This window comes from Cupressus sempervirens, chromosome 4, assembly GCF_028749045.1.
Source record: "Cupressus sempervirens isolate cs-2001-9-10 chromosome 4, ASM2874904v1, whole genome shotgun sequence".
NCBI classification, from domain to species: Eukaryota; Viridiplantae; Streptophyta; class Pinopsida; order Cupressales; family Cupressaceae; genus Cupressus; species Cupressus sempervirens.
Genome location: NC_143121.1, coordinates 469,065,218 through 469,088,250, shown reverse-complemented (window position 1 = coordinate 469,088,250; position 23,033 = coordinate 469,065,218).

Below are 23,033 nucleotides of genomic sequence, written 5' to 3'. Positions count from 1 at the left end.
ACCCCTTTTTGACCCATATAAATGATTATAATATGTCCCTAGGGGTCTTGGGACCCCTAATAACATATGTTGTAATGAAATGTGTCTAAAGGGGTCATAGGTTTTCCTATGACCCCTTTCAACCCATATAAATGATTATAATGTGTTCCTAAGAGTCGTAAGAACCCTAGGGACATATGTTGTAATGAAACATGTCAAAAGGGGCCATAAGGTTATCTTATGACTCTATTCAACCCATATAAATGATTATAATATGTTCCTAGGGGTCTTGGGAACCCTAGAGACATACGTTGTCATGAAATGTATCAAAAGGGGTCATAGGTTATCCTATGACCCCTTTTGACCCATATAAATGATTATAATATGTCATTAGGGGTCTTGGGACCCCTAAAGACATATGTTGTAATGAAATATGTTGAAAGGGGTCATAGGTTTTCCTATGACCCCTTTTGACCCATATAAACAATTATAATATATCCCTAGGGTTCCTAGGACCCCTAGAGACACATGTTGTAATGAAATGTGTGGAAAGGGGTCATAGGTTATCCAATGACCCCTTTTGTCCCATATAAATGATTATAATATGTCCTTAGGGGTCTTGGGACCCCTAGAGACATATGTTGTAATGAAATGTGTCAAAAGGGGTCATAAGTTATCCTATGACCCCTTTTGACCCATATAAATGATTATATTATGTCCCTAGGGTCCTCAGAACCCTATAAACATATGTTGTAATGAAATGTGTCGAAAGGAGTCATAGGTTATCCCATAAATCTTTTTGACCCATATAAATGATTATAACATGTTCCTAGGTGTACTAGGACCCCTAGGGACATATGTTGTCATGAAACATGTCGAAAGGGGTCATAAGGTTATCCTATGACTCCTTTCAACCCATATAAATGATTATAATATGTCCATAAGGGTCTTAAAATCTCTAGACATATGTTGTAATGAAATGTGTCGAAAGGGGTCATAGGTTATATTATGACCCCTTTCAAACCATAGAAATGATTATAATATGTCCCTATGTGTCCTATGGCCCCTAGAGACATATGTTGTAATGAAATATGCCAAAAGGGGTCATAGGTTATCCTATGATCCATTTCAACCCATATAAATGATTCTAATATGTTCCTAGTGGTCCTGGGACACCTAGAGACATATGTTGTAATGAAATGTGTCAAAAGGGGTCATAAGTTTTTCGATGACCCCTTTCAACCCATATAAATCATTATAATATGTCCCTAGGGGTCGTGAGACCCCTCGAGACATATGTTGTCATGAAATTTGTCAAAAGGGGTCATAAGTTATCCTATGACCCCTTTCGACCCATATAAATAATTATAATATGTCCTTGAGGTTTCTAGGACCCTAGAGACATATGTTGTAATGAAATGTGTTGAAAGGGGTCATAAGACATCCTATGTCTCATTTTGACACAATAAAATGATTATAATATGTCCATAGGGGTCCTATGACCCCTAAAGACATATGTTGTAATGAAATGTGTCGAGAGGGGTTTTCACCCATATAAATGATTATAATATGTTCCTAGGGGACTTGGGACCCCTAGAGAAATATGTTTTAATGAAATGTGTCAAAAGGGGTCATAGGTTATTTGATGACCCTTTTCAACCCATATAAATGATTCTAATATGTCCCTAGGGGTCTTGGGACCCCTAGCGACATATGTTGTCATGAAATGTGTCAAAAGGGGTCATAGGTTATCTTATGACCCATTTCAACCCATATAAATGATTATAATATGTCTTTAAGAGTCCTAGGACCTCTAGGGACATATGTTATCAAGAAACATGTCAAAAGGGGTCATAAGGTTATCCTATTAATCCTTTCAACCCATATAAACGATTATAATATGTCCCTAGGGGTCCTAAGACCCCAACAAACATAAGTTGTAATGAAATGTGTCAAATTTCAAACCATAGAAATGATTATAATATGTCCCTAGGGCTACTATGAACCCTAGAGATATATGTTGTAATGAAATATGTCAAAAGGGGTCATAGGTTATCCCATGATCCCTTTCAACTCATATAAATTATTCTAATATGTCCTTAGGGGTCCTCAGACCTATAGAGACATATGTTGTCATGAAATGTGTCAAAAGGTGTCATAGGTTATCCTATGACCAGTAGAGAGCCCTTTCAAACCATATAAACAATTATAATATGTCCCTAGGTGTCCTGGGACCCTTAAAGACATATGTTGTAATGACATGTGTCGAAAGGGGTCATAGGTAATACAATGATCCTCTTCAAACCATAGAAATGATTATAATATGTCCCTAGGGGTCCTATGACCCCTAGAGACACATATTGTAATGAAATATGTCGAAAGGGATCATAGGTTATCCTATGACCCCTTTCGACCCATATAAATGATTATAATATATCCCTAGGGGTCTTATGACCCCTAGAGACATATGTTGTAATGAAATGTGTCAAAAGGGGTCATAGGTTATCCTATGACCCCTTTTGATCCATATAAATGATTATAATATGTCCCTAGGGTCCTAAACCCTCTAGAGACATATGTTATCATTTAAATGGTCAAAAAAGGTCATAGGTTACCCTATGACCCATTTCAACCCATTTAAAAACATGATTTACGTCCCTAGGGGTTCTAGGACCTCTAAGAATAGATATTGTCATATATTGTTCTGAAAGGGGTCACGGGGTACTGTATGACCCCTTTTGACTCATTTGAACACATGATACATTTTTCTAAGAATTATAGGACCCCTATAAATATATTTTATCATTTAATAGGTCAAAAGGGGTCATAGGGAACCCTATGACCCCTTTTGACCCATTCAAACACATAATGTATGTTCCTAGGGGACCTAGGACCCTAGGGACATATATGATGTATTATAATGGGTAAAAAGGGGTCATAGGGCATGTCATGACACATTTGGACCTATTACATGTCAAAATATGTTCATAAAATTTGTAGGAACCCTAGGGACATAGATGTTGTGTTCCAATGGGTTGAATTGGGCTAAATGGTATCCTATGACCCATTTTGACCCTTTATATGACAAAATATGTTCTTGTGGTTCCTAAGACCTCTAGGGACAAGTATGTTGTATTGAAATGGGTTGAAAGGGGTCATAGGATAACCTATGACCCATTTCAATCAAATACATGACAACTTATGTTCCTAGGGATCCTAGGGCCCTTAGGGAAATATATGTTGTGTTCTAATGGATAGAAAGGGGTAATAGGGTATCTTATGAGCCCTAGGGACATACCTATTATATTTCAATGGGTAGAAAGGGGTGATAAGGTATTTAATGACCCCCTTTTGACACATTACACAAGAACATATGTTGCTAGGGGTCCTAGGACCCTTATCATCATGTGTGTTGTGCTCCGGCGTGTCAAACTTTGACCCATTACATAATAACATATGTTCCTATGGTCATAAATGTTGTGTTCCAATGGGTCAAAAGGGGCCATCAGATATCCTATGACCCCTTTCAGCCCATTACATGACAACATATGTTTCTAGGGGTTCTATGAACCCTAGGAACACATGTTACCATGTATTAGGTCGAAAGGGGTCATATGATACTCCATAACCCCTTTCTACCCATTAAAACACAAGATATATGTCCCTAGGCATCCTTTGACCCTTAAGAAGATATGTTGTCATATAATGGGTCAAAATGGGTCAATGGGTATCCCATGACCCATTTGGACTCATTGGAACACATGTATCTCCCTAGTGAGACCCATAGGAACATATATCATCATATAGTTTATTAACTTAGGTTACTAATATATATAATATATAATAATAATATATATGATATATAATTAGGGTATCTTATGACCCATTTGGACTCATTGGAACACAAGTATGTCACTAGGGGGACCCCTAGAAACATACATCATCATATAATTTATTAACTTAGGTTAGTAATATATATAATATATAATAATAATATATATCATGTATAATTATAGAATAATATATAAGTAATAACTATATATAAAATAATTATATAGTAAATAATATTTATATATATAATAAGTAATAACTATATTTATAATAATTATATAATAAATAAAATTAATTATTTAATACTATATAATAATTTTTTGTAACTATATATAATAATTGGTCCCCCCTGAATTATGCTATAACTATATTATACTAGGACTTGATACAACTTAAAAATTGGTCCCAATTCACTTTACATTTGAATTTGGCACCATAATTTGGGAACATAAATCAGATACTCATTCCCAAATTGGATACCTATTCTCAAATTAGATATCCATTCTCAAATCAGATACCCATTCTCAAATTGGATACCCATTCTCAAATCAGATACCTGATTAGGCAAGGTATTAAATTTTTGGTTTGGTACCAGGATGGGTGGGAAAAAAGTGAAAGCGCATTTTGAAATGCTTTTAGGCATTTCAAAACTACATGTTTTTCACATTGCCACTTTTTGGCACACCATGATCCTGCACATACCCCCTATTTTGATAGCAAATAGTCTCAAGCAATATTTTCTCAAAACCTAGACGATAGAAGGACAACAAAATATATCGTGCAATACAATTTACAATAACCCAGAAATACTTTCTTCTTAGGTGATAGTTCACACAAGGCAAGATGAAAGATTTTTGTAATCAGGATAATAGACTTAATAACAGTTGTGCAATACAATTTTGAAAATAAACTATCATACGATATTTCTCTAGAGAATAGGTGATAAAGTACTAGTTGTGTGCAAAAAGACTAGTTTTGAATCAAAAGTTTGTGTTTTAATTTTGAGAATCAAGTAGTTTTTAGATCGATCAATGTGAGATTTCACTTTTTGTGTCCAGTAACAACAAAGTTTACAAATAGTAGGTGTTTTTAACATGTCTCAAACAATTGAACAAGGGTAAAATAAACCTTGCGAATAAATATTTGTGATATCGAAACATTCTTCCTACCAAATTTAACAAGATGTTTGATTTAAAAGAATGATAACATTGGTCCACACATTAAAAAATAGTCACCAAGCAATCTACCTTAGAGTCATGGTTTTTTACTCAACAACTTGGCCCACACTTTATGCTTCTTTACCTCACACCAAGTGGTTTTGCATAAGAGATATTGACTTTGTCATGTAAGTGTCATAAGCACAACCAAGGAACACATATGATGAGTGTAAAATCTTGGGGTGATCTGGGTAGTCCACTAGGATCAATCCTTGCACCATGAAGTTGAGCGAAAAAGTAAGGTAGTTACTAACTTAGGGTGTTTAGAAAGGGCTTCCATTCATAGTGTTCCTCTTGCACCCGATTAAGGGACACCTCACCTTGTGGTGGGTAACAAACCTTGTGGCCATAAGAGCACATTAAGTGTTCTTGCCTAGTGATCTCCTCATGGTCGCAATCCTACAAGCGATCACACTAAGTGAAGACAAAAACTATGTCTACCAAAGATTTGTGTCTTTGATATCTTTGAGTTTATAGTGGGTTGGAAGAGCCGGGCATTTTTCTTGTCCCCACTTAGATCATTCCTCTCAAGTTGTCTTAGAGGAGGCCCTCTAAGGGATCATAAATAAATAAGAAGTGGATCAACTTTTGAATGTCAAGATTTATGATTCACCTCAAGGGTGAAGAACATACTCTCCTATTCCAATCATTTTTCCCAAACACACCAAGAAGTTTCAATTATCTCCTTGCTTTCAAAATCTCAAGTTAAATCAAGATTTTTGATTCACCAAAAGGGTGAAGAACATACTCTCCTATCACCAAAGAATCCTAATTACAAGTTTTGTGTGCCTAAAAAAATGAAACAACTAGTAGATGCCACACATGAAATAAAAGAAAAGACATGCAAATTTGGGTTTTTATGCATTGGGCAACCCGACAAACAACCATTAGTAGCCCTTGTGCATTTGAAACTTTGACATGCATTCTTTTTAAGAAAATTTAGGCAAAAGGTAACACCCTGCAATCACAACCGTTAGCCCCACAAGTTAGTGTTAAAACCATATGAAATTTGCAAATGAAACTTCTATAAAATAGCTAAAGACCTATGAAAACCAGCAAGCAGCAAGCAACAACTAAAAATTTGACAAAATCCCTTAAGTAGAAAGAAAATTCCAGTCATGTGACAACTTTTACTAGAAGTTTATAGTGTGATACTTTTCAGTATACCCACATGATAGAATCTTCCTATGTGATATTTCTACCTAAGCCATGCAACTGAACTTACTATACTAAGGTGACAATTTTTAGTATATCCATGCGACACAATTTTGAAAATGTATTGCACAGCAGCTATAAGAACTGTTATGTGAAACTAGAAAAATGTTGCCCGAAATCTATGACTGTAAAAAAAAGGAAAGTGCAGACAACAAGAGTAAAATGCAATGAAAAATAGAAAAATTGAGAACAAAAGAAAATGTTTTGCCCCATGGTGGGCACCAAAAATGTACACTCAAAAGGTGTCACACTCTAAACCCTTCTATCCAAATGATTTCATGAGTTCAAAATTCTTGGATGTTGCCTTAGAGCTCCCTATCCATAGAGTGCAAGAGAGTATGATTCAAGTGTGAAGGCTCTTACCTAAGCCTTAGAGATACTCTTCTTTCTAGTAAACCATGCAATAGGAGATTCTTTGAAACAAGAGAAAGAATGCAAGTGTCTACAATGAGAACTCCAAAATGTAACACAAATGTAGACTAAAACTAGTAAGAATATGCAAAATGCAGCTATGTTAACAAGAATGAAAGTATTACAATCCAAATTAGTTATATTATGTGTTCTTAGATTATTGCAAAATGAAGTAAACTACCATGCAAGATGCTTCTAAACTAGTATGCAATGGTGATGATAGAATGAGATAAGGAGTGAGAAGTTCTCCACAAAGCTCCAAGGAAACCTATTAGAAAACCTACAGCATAACAATATTCAAATGGGGATGGATCCTTTAAGAAGGAGAGAGCTCTCTCTTTTAAATCCATACTAACGGTAAAGATCAAGGTCAAGATGATGGATGATCAACAGTTGAGTTAAAAAAAGAGAGTTATCCATGTGCACACACAAGTCAACCAATAGAATATAAGTTGACTTCTCACATAAGACAAAAGTCACAAACATTTTTTTTTAATTTGCAAAATAGAAAAAGGACTTTATATGTGCACTTTAAGTGGGTTAGAAGAATGGGATCTTTTATTTAATTAAAAAGGGACATGTTCTTTTAATCAAATAATGAACTTAGGATAGCATAGTCAAATTATAGGTTATAATCAAATTAATTGATTATTAGCAATTTGGTCTAGGTAAATGATTAATTAATTTTTCCAAAATGCTAAGCAGGGAGCTAATAATCTAGATGACCATTTTTAGGTGATTACAATAACCACAATAAATTTACAAAAATGGGTTTCCCTTTGAGCTAGATTTAGGAAATTTAATAAGATTGGTGTTGATCTCTAAGCCTATATTTTTTATTAGTGACCAAATGCTTAGTCATTTGCAAGTAATTTACTAGGCAAGATTACAAGGTCATCACTATGATTGAGTCATCTCGTAAAGGTTGAGAAAGTAACATCTAGAACAAGCATAACAATGATTTCTAAGCATTTAGTAGAGACAAGGAAAATATGCAAGTTGAGGAATATAGTATGAGCCAAATAATATAATGATGACCAAGCATAGTGAGAAATTATCAAGGGCCAAGAAAATAGACTAATAGAAGCTGAGTAATAACATAAATGACCAAACATCAATGTATTCAGGTGTCGAGAAATGTAGTTTTAATATGCAATTTTTAATGGCACAAACTCATATGCAAATCATTCTAGCTGACATTTCTATGGGATTAAATAACTATAGAGTTAGCTTAGATTAAAATTAAATATTTCATTAGAAGAAGGTGATGATCCCTAGGTAAACAATTCAACCAATAAGAAAAAAAAACATAAATGAAAAAAGATGATGGACCTTAAACTGTTGATCAAAATCTAGAAGCTTCACATGAAGTTTATTTAAGGAGAATTCTAACCCTAGAATCATGTTGGATGAAATGTAAAAAGATACATGAATGTGAATGAGTTATAGATAGATCCAACAGAGAGCAATCAAAGTACTGAAAGGACTAAACATATTTATCAAATTAGGAGAAACAAATCAAAGATAAAGAAAAGAGGAGCCCCAAGATTAGCTTGCAGAGTGTAAAGAGAGTCAAGTACTAAATTAGTTATCTTGTAATTGAGACATGGTGAATATTTTAATAGAGTGGTCCTATGTAGATATCCTAATAGAGTCCTTAATTATAAGTATCAAGTCCTCTAACAAGGAAATACCTAATATTCTGTTAAGTGTTTAATAGGACAAACCTCTCACCATGTAGACATTGTAACCTTAACAAGTTAACTTTATTGTTGCAATAGTGAAGATTTGTGGGTTTCATCCCCACCCCCATTTTACCTTCATCTCGAAGTGTTTCTAGGTAACTAAATCATTGTGTTATGTGTTGAATTTTTCTGGATGTGATGGACTTATTTAATGTTTCAAGATTACTTTTTTAAAGATGAATTTGGTAATGATCTAATGAAATTGTTTTTGAAGTCAAAATTTTAAGTACTTGATTCCCCCTCCCTAGTATCTTGTTCCCCCCCACCCCCAACACACACACACACACACACACACACACACACACACACACACACACACACACACACACACACACACACACACATATTGCAACAATTGCTATCAGAGTTTAGTTCTCTTGCTAGAAAACTTTACAACTTGATAGTCTAAGATCATAGAGATGGAAGTATACAAGATGGGAAAGATAATTGAAAATTAGATAATTGAAATCTAGACTGGGTTGCAACAATTAGAGACAATAAGATAAGAATTGAGAAAATACCTCAAGAGGATAAGAGAGATAGCAAAACAACTTAATGATATTCAATACAAAGAAGTTGACACAAAAGGTTGCTAGATAATGAAAAAAATAGTAACAAAGATGAATAAATGACATAATTGCTAGAAAAGAATAGTGCCCTAGTGAAAGAAGAAAAAGTTCTAAAGATAGAACAAGAAATCCAATCTGTCACACTACATGAATCTATTGAACAAAAGAAGAGAGAAATAGAAGATAAGTTCATAGTTGAAGAAGACTAAAAGTAGATAGCTAGTAGACTTGAATAAACATCATTTGAATTTAGAAGCTTATTGAATAGGGTGAAAATAAGACCTATCCTCAACCCTAATTTCCAATAGGAACTATCCAAATTGATTAAGCATAAGAAAGTGATCAATGCACAGACAGATCATGTAATGTAAAACAAGGAGAAAGGAGATCCTATAGTCTTCATATTTGAGAAGTATATGCTTAAACCTTAAAATAGATAACAGACAAATACTAACCTTGAATTAGAATAATTCTATAAAATGTTGATTTCCAGTGTCTATATACTATTTTGAGGATTTTGGACCTAGAAATGTTGAGATGGAGAAAACCTAGAAAAATTTTGCCCTTACGATGGGAGGTTGACCTTGACCCTAATAGTGGGGCACAATCTTATCCTAGGGCACAATTGTACCCCAAAAGTTTGACCTTTACCTACACTTCTCTGACAAAATTTATGTTAGTAGATCTTACAAGTTTGATGAAAAGGGCATCCAAATATGCTTTTCAATTCACTATTCCACACTTGTATCTGCAAGAAAGAGGGGTTTTATTGTTTGGATGGGGCATTTGCCTTGGTCAAACCCTAGTTTTTAACTAACCTTGAAATTGAATTAAAATTCAAATATGTACAAAAAAAGTAAATGGAACTATTCATCTTACTTATATTGAAATCCTTGTGGAGGATTTGAATCCTTGAATTCACAACTACAGATGCTCCAAATGAATATCAAATTCTATGTAGGATGTCTCAAGTCAATGGCGTTGGATCTTTCACACCAATATTGAATGTATCTTTGCATAGAAAAAGGTTTGAATGAATTTGGATGGATAAATCTTCAACAAGAAGGCTCCATAGAGATTGAATCCTTCAATGGATAACAATGGACGTCCTTGATGAATTGGATGCTTGAACTCTTGAATGCTAGTAGATTTTCACTTCATTGAATAATGGATGTAGAAATGTAATAGTTCACCTAACATCACCATGCATCTTACGAAAATCCTTTTTCACCTTGTACTAAGAGAGTAACAAAGATTGTATAAAAGAATCTAACAACATTTAGCAAACATATTATGGGAGAAGCACAATACAATAGACAAACACACAAAAGGCTACTACGAAGGACTAGCCAATCAAGAAAACTGTCTACTCTCCCCATCTCATTGTATATCATTTAGGGAATGTGTATAAATCACAAGAGGCAATATATATAAAATAGTATGAATAATAGCTAGTTCTAAACAAGGATCCTCTTGAGAATCGCTATGTTTGATACTAGGTGTAATTATTAATTATGAGGAAAGTATATTATGTAAATCAATGTCAATGTTAATAGTTTCATAATCATCATTAACATCATCAAAATTTTTAAGAATATCTTCTTCATCTAGATTAATCAAAATAGGATATAAGATATGAATAGAATCATCAGAATCATGCAACTTAACATCATTATTAGCAACAACTTCTTTTAACACATAGTTGTATCCAAATAAGGTAAAGATTTTTGAAGAATAGAATTATGAGCTTTATCTTGAGCACAAAAATTCTTACAACATTTATTAGTAAATTGATTATGTTTTTTCATACTTGAAATATGTTGAGAACTAAGAGGAACAATTATAGGATCATTCATAGGTTATATAGGAGGATTAATAGGATTATCAGGAGATTGACAAGAAACAGGATGAGCTTGATTAAAAGATGTAGAATCCATGGATAAAGGAGGTATGGAAGTTGTAGGAAAAATACCATGATTAAAATTCATAGGAGGTAAACTTAACTAAATAATCTTACAATGCTTATAGGCTTGATATGAGAAAAAAAGATGATCAGGTCAAAAGGGACATGAATTAGCTAATGAAGGCCAAAAGAAGTCAATGGTAGAAGAATCCCTAGGCCTAGATGTATGATATAAACTATGATTAACTATCTTCACTTAAGAAATTTATGAAGAGATGAAGCAACAACATGCATGGCATTTAACCATGGTAAACTGAGCTTAACTTGAAACTAATCAGAAGTAGGAGCAACAACATAGGTAGTATTCACAATTTTTCCACAAAGTTCAATTGGCAAATCAATAGATCCAAATGATGGACAAAAAAACCATTAAAAGCTTGAATCCACACATTCAATGTATCATAAAAACCACATTGCAAAACTTTCATAGAATTATTTTTATTTGTAATCACATTAACTAAGGAAGTAGAATCAATAAGATAGCCATGAGTGGGTATCTCAACAATCTTAGCATAAATATAAAGGGGACCATTAGGATATTTAATAGTATCATAATCATCAAAGGTAATCAAAAGTTCTTGAGGTCATTTTTTCTTAGGTTCTTGTTGATGTTTAGGTTGAGGTGTCAATTTAGGCTTAGGTTTTAGTTGAGGTAAATTTGAAACTTGAGATTGAAGGGAAGCTAGAGAGTGAGGTGGAGATATAGATTGAACCACATGCTCCACTTGATTAACAACATGATTAAGATCATCCATCTTTGAATCATACACAATATCCATAGAAGATGGCTGAGCAATAGTATTAGTATCATGTGTAGGTAGAGAATTCGTATAGATTTGAAGATTTTGATTAGGAGGAGAAAAAAAATTATTCTCACTACCATAAAAATTATCAACAGATAAAGAATTTGGATCAATTAAGTCCTAAACCTTATGTTTTAAAGAATAACATTTCTCAATATCATGACCATTTTGATGATGATATTAACAAAAATCTTTTAGATCAAAATATTTAGACACCATTGTAGTAGGTAAAAGAGGTTGAATAGGAGGAGGTAAAGTAATCATATTAGTAGTTAACAACCTATTCGTAATAGAATGTAAAGTTTTAGAGAGAGGAGTAAACATACATTTCAATAGAAAAATAATGGCTAAAGAAGTGGAATTATGAGATGCAACAACAACTTGATCAACAACACATTTTCTTGTCTATTTATCTTGACATATTTGCTGAATTTTTGAACTTTATTTGGATTAGGACCAGCATCACTTTTATCAAAAGGAATAGGAGCCATTGGTGTGGTGATCTCAAATTGAGTCACTTGTAATTGATAATGATGAAGAATTGCACAAAGCTTTTGAAAAGAAGTAAGTTCAGTAAGGAGAATCATATCTCTAATATCCTTTTGATAATTTGAAATAAACATATGTTGAATAGGATAGGAAATTTGAGCATGAAAATGCTTAAATCTACCAATAAATTCAATCAATTTTTCTTTTTATATTTTATTATAATACATAAAATCCATCAAAGGAACTTGTAGGCTAATATTATTTTGAAATTTTTGAATAAAAGCATTGGCAAGTTGAGGAAATGAAGTAATAGAATAAGGAGTCAAGGAAAAAAACCATTGTAATGCCTTGTCACAAAACATTTGAGCAAACAACTTAGCTAAAATCCTATGATCATGAGCATAATCACAACAAAGGATTTGAAATATTTTAACATGATGAATAGGGTCTCCCTTACCATTATAATTCTCAAGATGAGGCATATTGACTTGCTGAGGAGTGGGATTATGAATAATATACTAAGAAAAAGGACTTCCCATATCACAAGTAGGATTACTACACTTGTTTTGAGTCAAGGATACAAGTTTCTATTGTAAAGATGAAACAATTTGAGCCAAACTAATAATTGTTGAATCATTAGAAGAAATAGGAGAACTAGAAACATTAGAAATTCATGGAAAATTATATGAAGCTACTAGAATAAAAGATACAATTGGAGGAATGCTAGGAACTATAACTGGTATAGGAGTAGAATAACTAAAGGAAAAATATGATAAGAAGGTTGTGATGTAGGAAGAGACATAGGAGGAACACTCATAGGGATAGAGAGAACCATAACAGTGACTAAAGGAGGAGTATAAATAGGAACACTAGGAAGAGGAATAGAAGAAGGTTCTACACTAGTCATAGGAGTAAAAAACCCTAAATATTGAGCTTCTTGAGCTAAAGGTTTAAGATTGGAATACAAAAGGTGAGTAAACCATGCAAGATATTAACACCTTGGTCACTATCATGAAGAAATTTCTTAAGAGCCTCTATAACTTGAATAGAATCTTGATTATGGTTTTCTTGAAGAAGCCAATTACCCATTTTATCAAGTTCATTTGAAAGTTTTTGGACTTGTTCAAGAGGAACTCTTAAAGAATCATCCTCATCATGAGATGAGTGAGAAGATTTTTTCTCCATAATAGGATTAGAATCAAGAAGAATCAAAGTCTCATCCAGGATCCTAAGGAAAAGAGAAGAAGACTTGAGCTTAAAGGTACCCATAAGTCTATTACTGCATCTAACCCTAAGATTAGAAGTAGGACTAGAAGTAATAAAGCTTATAAAACAATGAAATGTAAATGAACTAAACTAAGAAAACATAAAGCATAAATATTTTTGTATTTCAAAAGAAATTTTGCAATTTTTTAATATTTTTGAATTTTAAAATGAAAGGGCATAAACTAATTATAATCTAAATGCAAGAAAAGACCTAACAAATATGAAATGAAATATAAAACCATGAAATACAATAGGGTATATAATTCCACAAAAGAAAAGATGGTAAGTGTGTCAAGTTCACCAAAATGAATAGGGTGAAAATAGGACCTATTCACAACCCTAATTTCCAATAGGAATGATCCAAATTGATTAAGCATAAGAAAATGATCAATGCACAAATGGATCATGTAATGGAAAATAAGGAGAAAGGAGATCCTATAGTATTCCTATTTGAGAAGTATATGCTTCAATCTTGAAATAGATAAAAGAAAAATAATAACCTTGAAGTAGAATAATTATGGAAAATGCTGATTTTTGGTATCTGTATCCAGTTTGGGGATCTTTGCAACATTTTCTAGACTAGAAATGTCAAGAAAAAGAAAACTCCAAAAAAATGTCCTTTTGAAAGGAGGTCGACCTTGACCCTGATAGTAGGGCACAATCTTACCCTGAGGCACAATTGTACCCCAATAATTTGACCTTGACCTACACTACTCTGACAAAAAGGGTATCCAAATCTTCTCTTCAATTCATTGTTCCACACTTGTATCTGCAAGAAAAAGGGGTTTTTTTGTTTGGATGGGGGGTTTTCCTTGGTCAAACCCTAGTTTGGAATTAACCTCGACATTGAATTGAAATTGCAATATGTATAAACAAAGTAAATGGAACTATTCACCTTGCTTATATTGAAATCCTTGTGGAGGATTTGAATCCTTGAATCCATAATTACGGATGCTCCAAATGAATGTAGAATTGTGTGTAAGATGTCTCAAATCAATGGCATTAGATATTCAACACTAACCTTTAATATATATTTTCATAGAAAAAGGCTTGAATGAATGTGAATGGAGAAATCTTCAACAAGAGGGCTCCATAGAGATTGAATCCTCCAATGGTTAATAATGGATCTCTTGATGAATTGGATGCTTGAACACTTGAATGCTAGTAGATATTCACTTCATAGAGTAATGGATTTAGAAAGGTAATAGTTCACCCAATATCACCATGCATCTCCTGAAAAAGTAGATGTGAAAATGAGGGAAGAAGGTTTCCTTATACAGAGATCTACAACACACACTCCTATAAAAGGCCCACATGGGAGTATTAAATCACAATTAATGTTAACCTCTAGAAGTGGACCTATTTTAAATGCAATTTAAGAGTTTACCATTTTGAAACCAAAATAGCCAACCCAAAAGCGAAAAAAGAAACTTTTCAAAGCCTGATGTCCCAAAACTCCCGAACATAAAAAAAAATGGATCTAGGGTTAGGGATGAGGTTGACCCTACCCTAGGTCAGGGTCAAGAGTATCCTTGACCTAGGTCAAGGTCAAGGTCGATCTTGACCTAAAAGGTCAACCTTGACCTAGAAAGTCAAAGTCCTCAATTTCACAAAGAAAGTTGTTAGAAATAGGTTGGAAATAGAGAGAGAGAGAGAGAGAGAGAGAGAGAGAGAGAGAGAGAGAGAGAGAGAGAGAGAGAGTAGAACAAGGGGAAAATAGCCAGATCCATGAAAAAACCTATTTAAGGCACTTGACATCACCCCAAACCACTTAATTAGAGGGTTGAACACTCTTAACATAGACATGCTTCCATTTTAAGACGATACACTTACAAACACTCATCTTGACATGATAAAGCAATTAGTACTTGAAAATTAAGAAGTAAATAGGAAAGATTTGGAGATCATAAATCTAAAGTTACAAAATGAGCAATTAATGAATGGGTTAAAATATGAAAAGAAACTGATGGAAAGGTTGAGCAAACAAAATGAAGCAATCAAACATTTTGAAGACATGATGAAGTCACCAAGAGAAAAAGACACATCTAGACTTGGATATAAATAATCTTCGACTACTAAAGAAGGAGAATCATCCAAAAGTGGAGAAAAAAGGAATGCAAAATCAAAAGGCAAACCAACATGCTATTACTATGGAAAGATTGGACATACAATAAACATTTGTAAAAGAAAAATGGTAAGAAAACTCCTAAACCTAAGCCTAGTGGTAATTATTCTAATTGAAATAAACTAGGACATCAAGCTCATGAATGCAAAAAAAAGAACACAAATTCAACTAGTAAGGTAACAAGATTCCAAGGTCATTGCTACAATTGTCAAAATTATGGACACAAGGCTTATGAGTTCAGATTTAAGAATAAATCACATTGGTCACCTGAGAAACAAAATCATACAACAAAGAAAGGAAATTTCTATGACTAGAATTACAACACATGGTATAATTATCACTATTGTGGAGAATGTGGACACATTCTAGAGAATTGCATCAAGACACATTTCAAAGGAAAGTATAAGAAATGGCTAAATGGTGAGATAATATATTTCAGTTGTCTTAAAGTGGGACATGTTAGTAAGAACTGTAAAACTAGGACACTTGCAACAACATCAAGAAATGGAGTTGAAAAACTAGAAAAGAAGAAGACATGGATAAAAGTAGTAAGGGATGAAAGAAGCAAAGCAGAAGATACTATGATCACCTAATCTGATGGATCTAGTGATCACATCACATCTCACTAAAAGAAAGAGGTATGTAGGAACTACATACTTGAAAGCTATAGTTTACATAAGTTCCTAGCATTAAAGTGATAAAAATATATATTTACATAATTAGAGATCAATGGAAAAAAGTCTATAATGGTTGAGTCTTGTAATATAGACTAATCGATCAAGAAGGATCACATATAGACCGATTAAGTTGATTATGGTTGAATGCACAAATTTTATCAAATCAAAGATAAGGTTGGGCCCAACTATCTTACACTATTTGAGTATGTTCACATTAATTGTAAAGATAAATTGAAAGATTGAAGGTATATATTGAATTTAAATGATTATATCTCTTACCTAGTGATCAAAGAGTTCTTGAGGATATTTAAAGGCAATCCCAAAAAATAGAGAAAGGAATCACAACATGTTATCATCAAATTTGTGGAGAGAAGTAAGTATTACTCTTATTTTCATTTAAGGTATTTTGTGAAAAGATTTTAAAGAAAACTATAGTTCACATTAATGACTAGAAGTGAAATGAAAAAGGATAAAAATGCGAAAATCATAAGGAATGATCACAGGCCTCCACCAAATTTCTAAAACATAATTAATACTAGAACTTCCATTAATAATGATGGAGAATTGTCATCTATTCCAACTAGAGTCTTGAATATGCAAGACGTCAAATCATGTTATCAATGTAAGATAGGAGAAATTGGAGATTTTGAAATCAAAACAACTTATGACAAGTTATGTGTAGATGGAATTCTAAAAGATGAAATCCAAATCATTTTAGACAAATGGTTAACTCATTCCCTAGGTTATCCCAAAGTTTTCAAGAACAAATGGATCAAAATTGTTCTAAGTCAAGTTCACAATATGAAACTATGGTTGGAAGGAGGACCAATAAAAATTAATAAGGAAATCATTTGAAGGGTAAATGGGTATCCAACTTCACATCAACCATAGAGCATAAGGAGTGGCACATAGAATGAAATTGAAAACCTAAACAAGGAAAAGTGGAATGGATGTGGAACATCAATAGACAGTATTGAGGATCCACTAATTTTGTTGTTCATGTGATTGCACACAAGTTTTATGAATCTAGTAGATTGAACAATGTGTTGTGTGTTGCAATTAATGTGGGATACAAAATTGTGAAGAAAGATCGTGCACATGATCTTTTTGAGCTACAATTTCAAAAACTTATAGAGAACTTGGAAGCAGTAAGAAAGGCTAAGAACACAATGTGTAAGTTTGTTTCACTATTAGTTTGTATATTCTTCTATGTAAAAAATTATTTCCCCACTATTGGAAAGGTAGCATGGGATAGGAACAAGAATGTTGTAGATTAGTTAAATGACCAAATAAAGAGATTGGTAGATAATTTTGAAGTAGTCATGCACAATTATTTTGAAGAATTTGAAACCAAAATGAAGAATAGGACGAGGATTCCAAAATCAATTGTGGATAAGCATTATGATGATTTTTTTATCATGCACACAATTTTTTTTTTCATAAGAAATAGTACCAAGGGTATCATGGTTGAGACCTATGCCCTATGAGGTTATTTTTGATGACATATTAGTCACAATCACTACATTATTGGAAGAAGACATAAATGTTAGTGTCGAGCTGACTACTAAAGAAGGAACACCTAAGGTAGGAAAGAAAAGAAAATGAAGAATAGCTGTGACTAGTCAAATTGAACAAGGACAAGGGTCAAGTTAACCCTAAGAGGTCAAGGAAGGCAAAGACAAAGATCTTGCAATTGTGGAGCAAAAGGCCATAAAACAAAGAAAGGTTGTAATAATTGCACCTAAGGTAAAGGTAGACCTCCAGAAAGATATGCGAGAATCGGTAACATCATCAAGTCCAAAGGGAAAGTTGTTCATAGAAAGAAGGAAGTCATCACAAGCCACTATTGAGCTACTAATTGGGATCCCATAAAAGAAGAGAAAGAAGCAACAAGAGAAAGTGAAATCAAAGAAACTGATAGTTGCACAAGAGGAGAAGGAAGAAGAGGAAAGGACAGAGCCTGATGAGACTAGTAAATTACAAATTATAAAGATCATCCCTCTAATGGCTATGGACTAGGTATGTAAAACACTGATAGAATCAAAAAAATGTTTTGGCTCTTAAAGACTTATAGTATGATTCTTTGAGAAATGAAGATCAAGTTCACATGTAATTATAAAGATCATTTCTCTAATGGCTATGGACTAGGCATGTAAAACACTGATAGAATCAAAAAAATATTTTGGCTCTTAAAGACTTATAGTATGATTCTTTGAGAAATAAAGATGAAGAATCTTTAAATGATATATTGATCAAGTTCACACGTAAACCCATGAAATTAGAAATTGGTATTCTCATGGGATTGAATAATAGAGTGGATACCAAATAAAAATAGGCATTAACAACATAGAAGAAAATAAGAGAAACAACATTCGCACATATCATGCTAGACTAAGGGAAGACACATATGTGAATAGCCCTTAAATATTTTGTTAAAAAGATAATAACAATGGACAAGGTGTACAACATTTTAAAGATTAAAGATCCTGAAATTGAGAAAGTTAGTATTAAATTCTTCAAAGAAGCATTTGGAGTGCTTACTCCAACTATAGAGGTGATGGAAGGCCAAGAAGCTACAAAATCTAGAGATGATGAAGAAAAGTAGGAAGTGGCATAGCTAATAGTAGAAATTGAAAATCTTGTTAGTGAATTGAATTCAAGGTTACCATCACAATTGAAGATGAGATTGAAATCCCTCCACCTAATCCAAATGTACTCACTAAAGAGGAAATCCAAGGATTGATGAAGGACTCAAAAAAATTTTTTCCAAATCCAATTGTGGTATAGATAATTGAATATCCAAAGCTTGAAGTTAAGAAAATTGATGATGCTATAGTCACACTAGTTATAGAGGCTACAAGTGCTAAGAAACTTTATAAGGAATTTATTGTATATTCCCCAACAATGATTTGTATGAAAATTTTGAAAAAGGAAGTAAATTTTGAGAAAGTTTAGAACACAAAGATGATAGATGATGGAACCACACAAAGAGAGAAAGAGGCTACTCAAGTTCTCATTCAAATGCTAAGTGCAAAGGTTGAAAAACCTGAACTAGTGGCACCTATACATTGGGTAATATCTACACCTATGTAGCAACCTAAGGAGAGATCAAGTGAGAAAGGGAAGAAACTACAACTATCACTTCTGAGTGATACACCCTCAATATCTTAGGCTATAACTCATATAAAAAAGGATTTTGATTATTCAATATACCTTAATGAGTTAATTCTGTTACCCACATATGATTTGAATAATATTTCCTTAGAGAGAATGCATGAATTAAAAATCTTGTTGAGTTAAAAGGCCAAACAAGAATGGCTGAAAAGAGAACAAAAGAGAAGATGGGTATTGCATACTATCAAAGACATTTTTACAGATGCTTTTGGCATTACAAAAGTAAATGATTAGCGCACAATTTTGGATCAACTATTATATGTAGTTTATAGAGTTCAAACAGAGGAAATAGAAACAAATGAGAAGTTGTTACAATGATATAAATGGATAATAGAGCATAAAGTATTGTAGAAAGTCTCATGTGAACTTGTACAAAGACAACCTGAGCTTTCTACAAATATTACACAAGTAGAGAAAGTATTGAAAATAATAAATGTTGAACTAACTACTAGCCTTCCCCTTTTGGATTCATGACATGGCTTAACCATCTCCTATGTTCTATAAGTTGAGTGGTTGTATTGGGCATTAATAAGTTGATCTTTTGGTGCAATGACAACTCTAGCTTTTAACAAGTGGTATTTGATCTTGGTCATAGGTTCAAATCCCCTCAGGTAAGATTGAGGGGGGAATTGTTGGACTAACTACCAGCCTTCCACTATGGGATTCGTGACATGGCTTAATCATCTACTATGTTCTATAAGTCTAGTGGTTGTATTGGGCATTAACTGGTCAATCTTTTGGTGCAACGATAACTCTAGCTTGTAACAATAAATTATTTATACTTAAAACTATTTGATATTGATTACTTTACAATAGATAAAAAAAGATCATTAGAGTAATTACATGAAATATGAAGACTAATGTTCACTCATTGAGCAAGAATGCAAGTTCAAGTTCATTTTCACACAGTGAATTTACATTCAGTCAAACAAAGTTAGCTGACTTCATAGCTAAAGATGTAGAAATAAAAAATAACTGTTAGAATATATAGTCCACCAATATAAATTTCTAGGGGAGGGGGTGGGGTAGGGGTGAATCAATTATCCAAATAATATCACAATTAACAACCTTATTAAGATTTAACCATATGAGAAATATAATGAAAAACCACAACAAGGTACTGATGCACAATAACACAAAATATGTTAACTAGGGAAACCCTTTTGATTAGAGGAAAAACTCCAATGGTGATGGGTACCCACAAGATGATGTACTAATATAACTATTCATTGTTAGAGGATGGACCCTATTAGGAGTCTATAACAACATTCAGTACATATCAGTCCCTATTAGGAGACTTTGAATCCTTGTTAGGAGTTGTGCCAACCCTGTTAGGATTTGTGGAAGATAGTTGGACCTATTGTACAAAAAACTTCAAGGGAAAGATCAATGAACCCACTATCCAAAGGATTTCTATATTATTCATTGTAGAATAATATAAATGAATAGTACTTCCTTCCTCTTTCTTTGTCCTATAAAATAGAATTCTTCTCCTTCTGATCTTGTAACCAAACCAAAAATATCACATCCAATAATCCCTTGGGTCGCTTACTTGCATTCAATAAAAATTTTTCTCCTTTTTGCACTTTTCACTTGATATGACACTTGATAAGCTCTTACAAACAAGAAAAACATCTTTCCTTTATACCATATCTTCAAAATAATTCCTTGAGTTGGCCTTGAGGCTTTCTCAATTAATTACAACAAGATAATTAATTAATTACAATTAAAATAACACTATCGGCTCACACTAAATATAAAAATTCACATGTGTAACTTTAGAACCTGTGAAATTATTGATGTCACCATTAGATTGTTCTCTATCACTAGCTAATCATGCATCAACAGATTATATCTTTGTCAAAGGATATAATGAAAACATCATAAATTGCTTCTCAAGTACTCTTTCTTTATACTTCTCTCTCCCCAAATTAGGTACAACTTTTGTACATTTTCAATTTATGTGTTGCACATTTAACCTTGAAATCAAGACATTGTACTGAACATTTCCATGAACATACATCACCAGACAATAAAAACATTGTCCATACAACTACAATCCTTTTCTGCTACTTTGGCATCTTCATAGACTTACTGTTATGTTGACATCAATGATAAACATAGTCATGAATGTGACATGCCAATACTCTCCTATGGTAAGGATACTCCCCCAATCTAGTATCATCAACATTCATGCTAACAATCTCACCCTTTGGCATTGATGGAAACATAGATGAAAAACATCTAAGTTCCAAGAATACCAAATAGTGCTCTATTGTTGCTACTATTGTTCTCATCTTTTCAAATCCTCTTCATCAATCAAATTTGAAATCCTCTAGAACATTGTTGTGTTCTTTTTCTCTTTAGGATTGGCAACAATTGTTCACAATAAAATGCTCACCATACATCAGAATTCCTCATGCTGCATATCTCCCCCATAAAGATATTCCTTCTTTCTTACATGAATCTTTCCAAATCTCCCTAGTAAAGTAGAGAATTCAATGCACTCTCCCCAGATATACTTAGGAGATGTTTTTGTAATGTCTTATTTAGGATATTTACTTATTTGCCTTCTTAATTGTATAAATTTGATAATATTCAATATGATCCCCTTCTCAATGTGTGATATTCGATGTGTGTGTGTGTGTGTGTGTGTTAATTTCAAAGAGTCACATCCTTTCATGATAATAATTATATTAGTAATAATATAATTATATTAATTATATATTTACATTAGTAAGCTTAATTATATTAATTAATAGCATAAGGTATACTATATTAATAATTATATTATAACATATATTATTTTAATAATATATCAACTATATACATTATTATATTGTAATACTTTATTAATATAGTATTTTTATATTAAAATATATCTTAATCATAATATCATTATTTATTATATTAAACTATTATTCCATTCATTTAATACTTTCATATTGCTTTTATAAAGTGATATATATAATATGATATTATTATATGATTGTAATATAATATTACTAATAAAATATTATTATAATATTATCATTATTAATATTACTTTGTATAATATTTATTTATTATTTAAATTATATGTCAAAATTTGGGATATCACAATTCTCCCCTCTCGAATTTCCTTGTCATCAAGCAAAATCATTCATACATAGGCTCCTTCATAGATACAAAACATAGTTGCATACAAAAGGCCAAAAAGATTTATGAGATATACATATTAATGAATGAAAACATGAAGCAGACACAAAGTATACAAATGAATGCATGAAAACATAGAGCACACATGATGTAGATAGATGAAGACACTAAGTATATACGATGTAGACACACAATACAAATGTTATGAAATTCCTTGATTGTGAATCTGTAACCATAAAAATTAATTAGTACACATTTATATTTAATTTTTTCCTTTTAGGATTTTCTTATATCAATCCCTTGACTTTGATCTTACAATGACTTGTCAATCAAAAGTATAGTTCACTATAATACTAACTCATCATTTTCTGAGTATGGGATAAGAAATTATAATAGGGTGCCCTGTTACCACCATTCTCCCTTATTATTGT